Source organism: Vulpes vulpes, chromosome 12, assembly GCF_048418805.1.
Source record: "Vulpes vulpes isolate BD-2025 chromosome 12, VulVul3, whole genome shotgun sequence".
Taxonomy (NCBI): domain Eukaryota; kingdom Metazoa; phylum Chordata; class Mammalia; order Carnivora; family Canidae; genus Vulpes; species Vulpes vulpes.
In genome coordinates this window covers 166,478,695-166,491,949 of record NC_132791.1, presented here as the reverse complement: position 1 = coordinate 166,491,949, position 13,255 = coordinate 166,478,695, and positions in this window count along the sequence as shown.

Genomic DNA, 13,255 nt, shown 5'->3' with positions numbered 1-13,255 from the left:
GAGGCAATGGCCCTTATGCACATTGTGCTCTGGGTTCCCCAAGCAGAACAAACCCCCTGCCCACCTCTGCCTGGGGGAAGATGGTCCTGGCTGATCCCAGGTGGGGAGAAGAAGGGACTTAGTGGTCTTGTTGTCCACCCGACCCCACACTCCACATCTGGGGAGTCCTGAGCCCCCCACTTCCTATGCTACTGGAAGGTTCTCTGTCTGAACCAGTGTTTTCCCAGCAGGCTGCCCCTCTGTATGCACTGAAGTTGCAGGCTTGCTGGCATTGTTCTCGGTCCCGTGTCCCCCTGCCTTCTCTCACCTGTACTGTCACCCTTTATCTGATGGCACCTACCCCCCCACCTCTGTCATTACTGATAGCTTTGCATCTTCTGTTCCTTTGTTCTTGCTTTGGTTTTGCTAAGAGAAAAATGACATACATTCACTTAGCCAAATTTAACCAGAAACTGTAAGATCTTCTCCAAAACTTCCAATTATATAAAAGAAAATCTCAGTTGCTGTTATTATAGCTTTAACACCGCCCAAAAATCGCTGACTCTCTCTTTCATGAAGAAAGAAGAAGCCACAGGAAAGCAAAAGTATCTAATTGGAATTTGCTAATAGTGTATTGTTTTCACTATGCTTTATTTTCATGGATTCCCTGATTTTTTTAAGCAAATGGGATTGATTTCCCATGGCCAGTTGCTACATAAATTTCTTTTTAAGATGAATTTAGGTATTTCAGAAATGAGTTGATTGTAAGGAAACATGTTTAGGGAAGAATGAGGGGGCATCATGGAGATTTGGAAAAGGTTGTGAGAGTGGCACATGAATGCTTGGTGTTTGGGAAACCCTCAGACAGTGGGAAATAGCCTGACCTGTTGCTGAGAAGACCTGGATTCCAAATGTGTCTTCACCTGTCATGGTGGTGGGCCCACCTGCCACCTGTTGGGGTGTTAGGATCATTTTGTGAATTCATAATGATATTAGTATGAAGTGCTTACCTGGGGGCATGTAGAGGTGTGTGGAGCATGTTTTGGAGATCATGGTCCGAGGAGCTCAGTGACAAGATGTGCCACCCCAGCCCCCACCCAGCCAGCTCTCACCTGGCACGCCCAACAGCCTCCAAGGCAGGAGACCTGCTATTATTTGTCAGGCTCACAATGTCTGCTTCAAACACACATACCTAATAGTAATACCAGTATCCGTAACCCCTGTCACTGGGCACAGTATCTCCATCCTCTCTAATTAGTATTGTCCTCAAATGTCAGCCCATGAAAAATGTCCATAGTCTGTGGTTAAATAAGGAAGCAGCAGAGAGTTTACAAATTGCTATAAGATCCACAGCTGTCCTACCTTGGGGAGGAATGCCTTTATCCTGAGATAATGTCCTTTTTGTGATTTGATGAAATGAAAATGTTAGTAGAGGGTAATGGATTTTTAGGATTTTTATTTAAAATGTGGAAATAAAAAATTATCAACTTGACATGAGACCAAAAAACACATCTGAAAATTTTACTGGCTTGGGGACATTCTGGCCAGTCTGGAGTGACTGGAACGGGTTTACCTCCCATGCAACACCCAGGATGAAATGGACAGAGCATAGTTTTCACACATTGCAAGGCAGAGGGTGTAGGGAGGGGAAAATGCAAGGGTCCCATGACTGCACCAGTCCACTCAGGAGGAAAATGCAGTAGAGGTAGCAGTCTCACGAGGTGGAGAGACTGGAGTGCAGGAAGCCACATCGGCAAAAATTGAGGGCAGAGTACCAGGGAGGTGCAGAGCGGCCCCGCAGGGTTGTGCCGAGTGCTGAGTGTGCGTGTACATGTGAGGGAACTTCCCAGAGGAGCAGCAGAACAGTCCGGGGGCTTGCACAGGGCTGGGCTAGTTTGTGTTTACAGCAGGCAGAGGGGGAAGACCTTGTAACCCACTGGCATTGAGTGGAATCTCAAGAGTACTCTCTGAATAATGGTAGTAAACTAGCTTTCACCTAAGTCTTCTCTGGATCCACCCTAACAAAACTTAAAAGCAAGCCTCAGGAGAATCTAATTCCAAATAACTGAACTTTACAGCAGAGTAAACTCCAACACTGTTTAAAGGAGCACAATGAGAGCCAAGAAGCAACAATGGACAGTCACAATGTCTGGCACTCACTCAAAAATAACCATGCATGGAAAAAGCAGAAAATTAAGACCCATAATCAGGGAGAAAACGAATCAACAGAAGGAGACCCAGAAGAGGCAGAGACGATGGAATTAACAGACAAGGATATTAAAACGGCCATTGGAAATGTGCTCCACATGTTCAGGAAGGAAGAGGAATATATAATCAGAGAAATTTGAAAAAATATTTAAAAAGTCACAAACAGAACGTTAAGAGATGAAATTTTAATATTCAAAGTGAAAGTTATACTGGATGGGATTGGGATTCACAGCAGATAAACACCATGGAATTAACCATCAGTGAGTTTGGAGCTATAAAAATGACCCAAATCAAACCGGAGAGAAAATAAGACTGGAAAACAAAATAGCAGAAGCCCGGTGACCTGTGGGGTGACAGCCAGTTGTCCAGCCCACGTGTAACGGGGGTTCTGAAAAGAGGAGAGAGAAAGAGGCAGGGACAGAAAATGTTTTGAAAAAATTATGACCAAAAGTGTTCTGAATTTGCCGAAAACCATAAACCCACAGATGCAATGAGCGAAATAAAGCCCCTGTAGAATAAACACTGAAAACGCCACATGAAGGCACGCTGTAAATAGATTGCAACCAGACAAGAGAAGCAACCAGATAAAAACGGTGCTGCGGCCTGAGCAGGGCTGTAAAGGACGGCAGACCTCCTGCCAGGAACTGTGCCATCCGGAGAGCGTTAGGGAGGCATCTGTAAAGTGCTAAATGCACATTAACAATGATTTCATGACCCAGTATAAATGTGCTTCAAAATGGGAGACAAAATGAAAACTGTCGAGACTAACAAAACTGACCAAATTCCTTGTCAGCAAATCTGCCCTGTAGGAAATGTGAGAGGCAGTCAGTCCCTCCAGCAGCAGCCAAATGACCCTACACAGAAATTCAGATCCATGCAAAGCAGGGAAGGGTGCCACACATGGTAATTGCTCAGGTAAGTGCAAGACGTGCTTTTCTCATTTTTGTATCTCTTGAAATGAGAATTCGCTGTTCAAAGCAAAAAATAGTACCAATGCATTTTGGGGGTTTATATTATACATGGAGGTAAGATCTCTGATGATAGTGGCGTAACATGAGGCAGGTAGACATGATGAGTCACACATGTACACTGTAGCCTCTACAACACCCAGTGAAAATAAAACATTAAGGGGTAGCTAATAAGCCCAAGGTGGGGATAAAGGAGAATCATTAAAGGAAATCCCTCAATTAACCCGAAAGTAGCCATGACAATGGGAGAAAGAAAATTAGGAATAGACAGGCAAGCCCAAACCAGATAACAGGGGGATGGATTTAAACCCGCCCATACTAAGAAGTCCATTAGTGTAGACCGTGTAACCCTCAGAGCTGAGATAGGCCACAAGATGAGACAAAGTGGGGAGATGCCCGGAAGCGCTGCCTGCGAGACCTGCAGCCCCAACAGAAAGGCACACATACGTTGAAAATAGGTGGTTGGAACAGACATACCACCTAACGCTAATCAGTATGAGGCTGGAGGGGCTGTATTAGCACCAAAGTAGACTCCATGTTGAGGACTTTTTCCAGGAGTAAAGATTCAATTTTTATGACAAAGGGGTTAGTTCATCTTCAAGATACAAATGTTAAATGTGGATGTCCTTAACAACAGCTTCAACTACGTGATAGCGCAAACGCGATAGGGCTGAGGGCGGGACAGAGGTATGCACGCTTGCAGCTGGAGGCTTCAAGAGCCTGTCGGGGCTCAGCCAGAGTTGCAGAGCCAGGGCAGGTGTGGCGGCCTAGAAATATTGGCTCGTGCGGTGATGGGGCCAAAGAAGCGAGTCTGGAGACACTAATGTGGGCATGGGTGTGGCTCCTCTTTCCATGGGGAAGGTTCAGCCCCACTTTTAGGGTCCTCTGACTGAGGCAGGTGGGTCCCCCCAGGATGCTCTGCCTTACTAAAGCCAGCCAATGAGGGATCCACTCACGTCTGCAAATCCCCTTCAGAGCAGCAGCTAGCTGAGTGTCAGGTTGCCTGACGGGCTGCAGCCCAGCAAAGCCGACCCAGCAGCTATAGAACAAGTGGACAGGACATCAGTGATGACACGGAAGACTCAAAACATGTCATCAATTGACTGTACCTGGTTGGCATCCACAGAACATTCCAGCCCACAGCAGAACATACATGGAACATTCATCCAGATGGACCACATTCGAGACCATAAAATAGTTCCCAATAAATTTAAGATTAAAACCATACAAAGTATGTTTTCTGACTACAGAGGGGTTAATTTCAAAGATGTCAGGAGATTTCTCCAAGACCAGGTCACTAGTAAGAAATGAGGCTAGGATTTGAACATGGGCTTCCTGCCTATTAAAGCGGCACCCACTTCCAGGGCCCCCCACTGCCTACCCAACCCCGGGGAGCAAGCAGGTCCACGCCCCAGGGGCAGGGACATGTCTGGCGCTTTGTACCAGTTGCATCTTGTAAAATGCTTCAAGTTGCTGGTGACCATGTGTTTTTAATGCCAGGCTGCGGAGACATTTGTCAGACTGAGCCCGGGTATGGGATCTGCAGGACTGCCCATGCTCCAGCGCCGGGTGTGCTTGTCTTTGGAGACACCTGTGTGACCCGGCATTGCTGCGGGCATTTCTTGGTGGAGGACAAGAGATGCAGTGGGGATAGTGTGATGAATTGGACCTAAAGCAACAAGGGAGCCAGCTGGGGACCCTATGTCCTTCCATCGAGGTTGACAGGTGCCCCCTAGATGCCACCAGAGAACATGGGGTGGTGGAAGCTGCAGCCCCCGAGCCCGGAGGGAAGCTCCACGTGTCACCCTCTCTCCCAAGGACTAACAGGTCCTGCTCCACGGTATCTTGACCTCGGAGCTCAACAGCTGAGGGATGCAATAGGGTGGGGTGTCCTTCACCATGACCACTGAGCCTGTGTCCCTCGGCGGCTCCCGAGCTGCCTGTGGTGGGTAGTTCTGGGACCTGTCAGTCCAAATGCAGCACGATCATCTATCAAAACTCAAATGACCCGTACATCATCTTGCTTACTCATCTGCTTTTGGAGCGAGTTTGGGTAAAATGTAGCTTTGAAAAAAGACAATTAAATCCAAACCAGATGTTACATGAAACACACATGTGACCCGTAGACGACCAAGTGACGGCTGCTCGAGCTCTGCCCTGAGAGCCTTGGCAGGATGGGGCATGGCTCGCCTGTGTGGGGACTGGAGGTACGGCTCCAGCTCCAGGGCCACGGGGGCTTTTCCAAGGCTGGAGAAACCACCAGCATGGGGGAGGCTTCCATGCACTTCTCTGGTGACTGACAGGTGATAATGCTTTATTGGAGCAGAAACATTTCCGGAGGAATTTATCCCTTCACTCATCTGGACGGAAGGGGGAGCACGGGGGGCGGGGGGGGGAGCAGGGGGAGGGGGTGAGGTCGGACTTGTTTGCCAAACTACACATACCATGTGCCCCACTTCCAGGACTAAAATGAAGCTCTGAATTAATCACCACAAATTAAAAAGCTATTTACCAAGGGACGGAGGGCTCAGTGTTTAGTAACTTGTGGGATTTCCTGCGTCCCTCCTGTTCTCTCCTCTCTCCCAGCCCCGCTCCCCCTGGCAGGCCCGCGTATTTTTCTTGCCACGTGAGTCTGTTGGAATAGGAATGTTGGTTCTGTTGGGAGCAGTGTGTTCTATGGTTACTCCGAGCAGGGACAGGGTGTCCGTTCTCCATCCGGGTGCAGGGCGCTCCCAGGGCTGCTGCTGGGATGCGCCAGAGAAGCCCACTCGCAGCTCTTCCGGGCCCTTCCTTCCTCCCCGAGGAAGGCTGTCACACGCGGTTCTCTCTGTGTGAGCTGCCGCCTAGTGCGCTTCTGACGGAAGTGGCCCTGACTTCTGAAAGCTCCCCAACTTGCAGCAGGCCCATGTAGATGCGACGGTTTATCCGCTCTCCTGCAAGCTTTGTGACCTTCCAATTCTCATGCCAGTGGCCAAACCATTGAGACCACCTGCTGCCTGCCCCTGTGCCGCCGATGCAGACCTGGAGGTTGGAGAAGTGGCCCCTCCTGCCCACGGAGGACAGAGGGCTTGGGAGTGGTGGCTAGGAGGATGAGTGGGAATGTTCAGGGGTGCGCTGGTAGAAGGGACTCCAGGGGGCTGTGGGATGGGGGCAGCACATTACAGGATGTGGGCTGGGCATCTTGAAAGCACCCCGAGGGTTAGTACCCTGTGGACACCTGCCCAGACGCCTGGCGGCCCCTTCCCGAGGACACCGATGTGCAGCAGGAGTACCACCGTCCTGCCCTGAGGAGGACCCTCAGTCTGCCGCCGACACGTGGCACATGGGGTGAGCCTCCGTCAGCGTCCTGCCCATCATCAGGGGTCCCAGGACTAAAGATTCTAAGAGTGGGTAAGAAAATAAAATCCAGTTTATGCTATTTTTTAAAAATCAGCCCATTTTAAACATAAAAACATAGGTGGATTGAAAGAGGACTGAAAAAGCGATGCCATGAAAATACATCATATGAAGTGGACGTCGGACCTTAGCAGGCAGGAAGAGGGCGTCTTCTAGGGGAGGTGTCCTTCTGCAGGAGGATGTGACCGCTGTCCATCTGTGCGCTCCGCACAGGAAACCTGAAGTGGAGGTCCAGCTGCAGAGTGAGGGGCTGGGAGCCCATGAGGAAGTGCCATCCAGCACGCCGCCCTCCAAGCTGACCTGATGGGCGTTCCAGGGACAGTCCTCCCCAAAGCAGCAGAATAAGCATCCACTACTGCACAGGGAACGTCCAGCAACACGGGCCATATTCTGGGCCATCAGACAAATCTCAACAAATCTAAAAGAAGTGACATTCTGTGGCACATGTCGTGTGGCCACAGCGGTCCGAGTAGAAATGAGGAGCACACCCCGCAGACTCCGCAGGCGCTGGAGTGACGTGATGGGAGGCGAGACCAACCTGGTCCCCTTGCCAGATGTGGATCAGCAAAGGCCAGAGCACAGGCCGGGTCGTGGGCCAGGGTGGGTAGGATCCAACAGGCGTGACGCACGGTGATGGGCTCACGTAGAATGGACGGTGTCTGAGCGGAGCCCTCACTGACTTGCAGGAGCAGGACAGACAGATGCCGGGGGAGGGGGTCTCATGCCAGTGGCGGTCCTCGCTGCTCGCCAGAGGGGGCGCTGCACCGTGCGGGGGCGGGGGGGGGCCGGAGGCAGCATCCTGCACGTGGCTCTGGCAAGGGGAAGCCGCTCCCGCCCATGTGGGCGCCTCTGCAGCCTGTCCCAGGCCTGGCACCGGGTCTCCCCGGGGCAGGGGGCGTGCCGCGGTCTGCCTGCCGCTGGAAAACCCTGCGGAAAGTGGGAGGAACCAGCTATTTAACGTAGTCTTTCTGCCATGTCCCCAAAGGCGCAGCCAAGGAGAAAGCTATTTTAGCAAGAGACTGGAAAGAAAAATGCCATTTTTCTTGGCCGCGTGGTCTGTTTCCTGTGCTTCTGGCCTGGGGTCTGTTTTCTCTCCCCTCGCTGCGGAGCGGCGGTGTTGCCTGTGCCTGCGGGCGGAGAGCCCCGCCTCAGGCTGCGGTCGCCTCGGAAGCTCGTGGCGGAGCTGCCCTGCTGTGTGGGGACTGCAGGGACCACATTCACGAGCTGTTCCATTTCGAGTGTGCTGGAAGGTGCCGGACTCACTTGAGACCTCAGAGGCACAGCTCCCGTACTCTGGTCATTAAGCACGAGCTGCCGATGGGTTTATTCAGGGGACACTGCCTCTCACTGGCCCGTGGCTCCTGCCTGCTTCAGGCTGGGCTTGTGCTGATACGCATGTGCACACTCACGCACACACACAGATGTATGCAGGCACAGCACACACATGCACATATGCACACACAGATGCATGCATATGTAGGCACACACGTACATGCATGCACATACAGATGCATGCACACTCACCCACACACACAGATGCACACACATGTGTAAGTACAGATCCATGCACACAGAGAAATGTGCACACACGCATGTGTGCACATATGTGCATACATAGATGTATGTGTAAACTCACATACAAATGTACACTCACAATCACACAAATACCGTCTTGCACACACATATATATACACACGTCCCAGCTTGGGTGGAACAGTGGAAATATCCTAAACTTTGAGGAATCAGACCTCACCCCGCCAACAGTGGATGTCATTCTTTACCGTTATTGTATACTCATTTTTAAACTCTATGTGCCAGGGGCGCCAGAAAAGGGTGCAGGGCTGGCCCAGTGACCTTCCTTCTGGGACGAGCTCCTGACCCCAGGTCTCCACACGCGAGGGTGTCTTTCTCTGGTGGGACCCTGAATTTATCAGAGGATCTAGATCAGGTCCTATGGACGGATATCCAAAGTGGTCTTTTCCCCCCTTTCCTTACAAATCGGCTAGTAATGGGAGACCATCCACTTAGCCAGAAGCCTCTGGAAGCGCAGCGCTCCTCCCCAGCTGGTCAGGGGCAGCGACACTGGAGGACCCGGCTCGGCTCCCCGCTGCAGGCTCCCGCTCCATGATGTGCTTAGGGGAAGGTAAGCCAGACTTGGAGCATATGCTGGAGGGTTGTTTTTGGCTCGGGCTCCTCACGAAGCATTTAGCTGTGGGGCTTGCCGGTCGCCTTTTCTCCCAGAGACCAGCTGGGGTGAAGAGTCAGAAGACAGCTCTGAAAAATAAGTGCCAGCCACCGTTCGCCCCAGAAGGTAGCAGGGGTCCCACCTCTCCTCACAGAAGGCAGCTCAGCCCGAGTGGCACATGCTGCTCTGGGATGTGCCAGCCAGGGCCCTGAGAGCTGCCTGTGCCTGAGCCTCTTTGTGTTGGAAAAATGTATGCAAAGTAAAATAAACACAGCCCTCCCTGGGAGGGCTCTGCTCCCAGGGCTCTGGTCGGGCTGGGGGATGCGGCCGGCCAAAGGACTCAGGAAGCAGCCCGTGATTGAGTCGGGATGAGTCCCAGAGCAGCTGCCACAAGACAGACTCTGTGTCAGGGCGCTAGACTCTGGAGGTCCATTGTGACACCCAAGGGCAGGACGGAGGACGGGGTGTGAGTGTCCTGGTCAGGGGCAGGAGCCCGTGGGAGTCTGGCCTGCAGGTCCCCGCATGAGATCTCCAGAGGTCTGGCCCTCCTGACTAGTGAGCCCTGACAGATGAGGGGGTGTAGACGCCCACATGGGCTCCTGCTGAGATCCCCTTGGGTCACTGGGGTCCCCAGAAGCCCAGCAGTGCCCTCCATGCTCGTGGCCTTGGGAGGTGCTGAGCCTGCCAGGATACACCGCTGTGGTTTTGTGTCCAACCCAAGAACGCACACATTCTATTAATAGCCACATTCTCTTTGATAAAAAAAAAAAAAAAATGCAGATTGTCCTGAACGCAGGAAGGAAAATCTGCCTGTGTCCTCAACACTGCACCACCGTGATTAGAACGATGCTGGGTTATGCCCCTTACAATAATACAGGGCAGCCTGCCTCACGCTGTTGGACGGTGCTCTGTGTGGTAATGTGTTACCCATCGAGGACCCAACAACACTGTCCCTCTAGAGTTTATTTAGGGGTTTTTGGACTTGGAGAAGTCTCTGTAAATTGAATCTCAGAAATGCTGAGAGAATCCCAAATGTGGTTTATAGAAACAGTCTGAAGTAGTCAAACTTAATGCCAGATTGCCTGCATTTTCTTACATCTGTGGAATCAAAACCAGACATAATGCTTTATTAAAATGCAGTGCCTAATGCTATGCTGTTCCCATGGCTAATATAATAGGCCCCAACTTTTCCAGCTTCTCTGCATGTTTATCTTGGAGGGTCTCAAATCCTGTGATAGATCCTTCCTTCTCCTCCTCCTCCTCCTCCTCCTGTGCAACTTCCCGGACTTTCCTCCCCAGCAGGGTCTCAGGAGGGGCCTGGGAGACTGGCGGGTCAGGGGGCGCTGGGACGCCCACCTCGCTGACCCCCCCTGCAGGGGTTACGGCATCCAGCCCACGTGCCAGCTTCTCTCACACGAGGCTCTGGCTCCTAGGCTCACCATTCCTCCTTCCGTGACCCCGTCCCACTTGGGAATCTGGTCTGGCCCTGAGCTGATTCATGCTCCCTGTTTCCAAGCAAACCCTGCTGGTAACGTTGCCAGGAGCACCATCCCTTCCTGCCAGGGGGGCTCCCGCTCATCCTCCCGGTGTCCAGGGCCTGTTTCACCCCCTCTGTGACACCTACCCCCCCTGGAGTTCCCATGTCACTTTGTGCGTCCGTCAGTGCAGCATCTGCCGAGTCATGGGCTGGGCGGGGGGGGGGGGGGGGGGGGGGAGCATCTGTCATCTGTCTGGTGTAGCCTGGGATGTCTTAGCTGTCATCCTGAGTGCCAGCTCCCGGCAAGACCTGGACTGCTGTGTTGAGAAGGATTCTGAGGCTCAGTGTGACTCACTCAGCAGGATGGCACATTCTTATTTAATGATGTCCTAGCGTGCAAGGGAGGCCGAAGTGGAAGTTCCTGGATCAAACATAGTCTAGACCCAGCGATGCTCAAAGGTGCTAGAGCATGGGAATCCACCGGAGAGCTCATTATGCATGGATCCACGAGCCCCCCCTCTCCCTGAGCCCCTGCTTCAGGAGTTCTGGGTGGGGCCCCAGAATTTTCATGTCTCCCAAGCTCCCAGAGGTGGTCAGCGTTGCTGGTCTCCAGGCTGGCAGCCTCTGCACCCCCTGGGAGCTTGCTGGAAATGCAGACCCTCACCCCGCTCAGACCTGCAGGAGACTCTGTTTTAAAAAGACCCCCAGGGGGTTCCTGTGAGTCTCAAACGTTCAGAAGCACTGGTTTCAATGCCGAGCTCCCTGGCTCAGAGGTCATATTGTCCACCTGGTGACCTGGGGTCACCAGCAGCCTCTGCACAGGGGCGGCACCTCACACATGCTTGAAGAATGGACTCTCGGGAAGCCAAGTGTTACCCCAATTTTCCCATTTGAGAAGGAAGGCCCTCCTTCCACCAACCTCGCATGTACAGTGTCCCTACAGACGGGAAATGCTCCGCTGTAAGCAGGGGAAGGACCCAGTTATGCAGCTGCCTCGTTAGAGGCGGCTGGAGGCTCAAGGACATGGAGCTGCAGCAAATACTAGCAGACCCTCGCCAGGCCTTCCAGAGCCCAGTGCTGCCACTGTCGTTTCTGAGGACAACACGAATCTGAACTCACTTCTCAAAGCAGCGCCAGAGAGATGCACTGGGAAGACAGACTTGGTCGTGCCTGGGTGTAGAGGCCTCCAGGGTCATGTGGTTTGTTTCTGCTGGGCTCCAGCCAGGGGAGGGACATGTGGCTGTGTGGCCTGCATGGCTCTGGGAACCCCTCTCTGGAAGGTATTGGGTATGCTTATCTCTTCCATGTGCATTTATTGTGCTCCTGCTGTATGCAGGGCACTGGGCTGGGTTCAAGGGACATGCTCTTGCAGAAGGGATAATTGTGCCCTGTGTCACTTGTCACTGTGCAAAAAACCTCAGAAACATGAACCAACCAGGAAGGAACTTTCAAGAGCCTCCCGTGTGGTTTCCACGCCCCAGCCATGCCCCGTGGCCACCCCTACTTTTGTCTAGTTCCCTCCCTCTCATCCTCTGTGCTGTGAAAGAAGTGTTCCTGTGTGGGGCTGTGAGTGGGTGCAAATCCCTATAAATAGCGAATCTGGACATCGGGCCAGATGTTTTCTGGGCACATATTTTCTGTGTGTTCTTAAATGTTTTTAATATTGTAGACTCACTTTAGGCCAACTTCAGATCCAGCTGACATTTTATAGAGAAGAAAAGAGGAGCCCGTGGGCACCTGCCTGGCTCGTGGCCAAGTCACGGCCCCTGCACATCAGGCACCCTGCCAGGCATCACCCTCTTAGTCACACAGCAGGAGAGATGACATGTCAGTAACATTGATAGAGGCTCCTGCTCGCTGGAGGAGGAGAGGCAGGAAGAGCGGGTAGCAGAGGCTGAGTGAGAAAGGATGAAACAGGATGAGACCACACAAAACCACACAATACACTTCAGAGTTGGGTTGTTGGGCTGAGGGCAATAGGGAGCCACGGAAGACTCTAGGCTGGGAGCAACCCAAGCAAGACTGTGTGTTAGGCACATCCATCTCTGATTTGATGGGGCGAGCGGCAGGCCGAGGCGAGGACCTGGGAGATGGATGCTGTGGGCTCCAGTGAGGGAGATGTGTGTACAGATGCACAAACGGGATTATTGCTCATGGTTGCAACGTCATACTTTCCCATCGATTTATGCAGAATGTTAGCTTCCTGTTGTCTCTGTAACAGAGGACCACACACTTGATGGCATTAAACAACAGAAATTTATCCTCTCATAGTTTAGAGGCCAGAAGCCAAAAATCAAGGTATTGGCAGGACTGTTCTGCCTCCAGAGGCTCCAGGGGAGGCTCCTTCCTGCCTCTCCCAGCTCCTGGGGCTCCCAGCATCTCCCTCCCATGACTGCCTCCATCCAAGGACACTTGTGATCACATGTAGGGCTGCCCCTCAATCAAGGTAATCTCTGTGAGTCGCTCAGCAGACATTTGTTGCGGCGGCAGCACCTGCAGGGACATGGTTGGGGAGGTTGTTCAGCTGCGCTCATGCTGCCGGGGGCCTGTGGCTGTGTGTTGCCTCTCCATCAGTGCGAAGTGCCTCCCACGGTCTCTGACCTCACCGGGACCTGCCGCTGGGAAGCACGTCAGTGCCCATGACCTCAGGTCCCCCCCAGCAGCCCGGTGAGGCAGCCGCACTTCTGCCTGGACAGAGGCGGAACAGGCCCATGGAGGGCACACAGGTTGACCCCGTTGCCCGCCCACACTGTGTGCCCTGGTGAGTGGACTGGGGGCTGAGTGGGGGCAGGGCTCGGAGGCCGGGCGGCAGGGAGATGGGGCCCCCTGAGGAGGCCATCGCAGAGAAGCCAGGCCACCCCTTGGGGGGGAGAGGCTAGCAGAGAAGGTCACCACTGAGGCCTTCGGACCTTAGGCACAAATGGAGGTGCTGCTTCCAAGCTCAGAGGGCATGTCTGACAGCATGTTTCCAGCTCTGCTTCCTTCTCAAGAGCACCCTGACCTCATGGCAGTAGCATGGCCTCTGAAAGGTTCTGGTCCAAG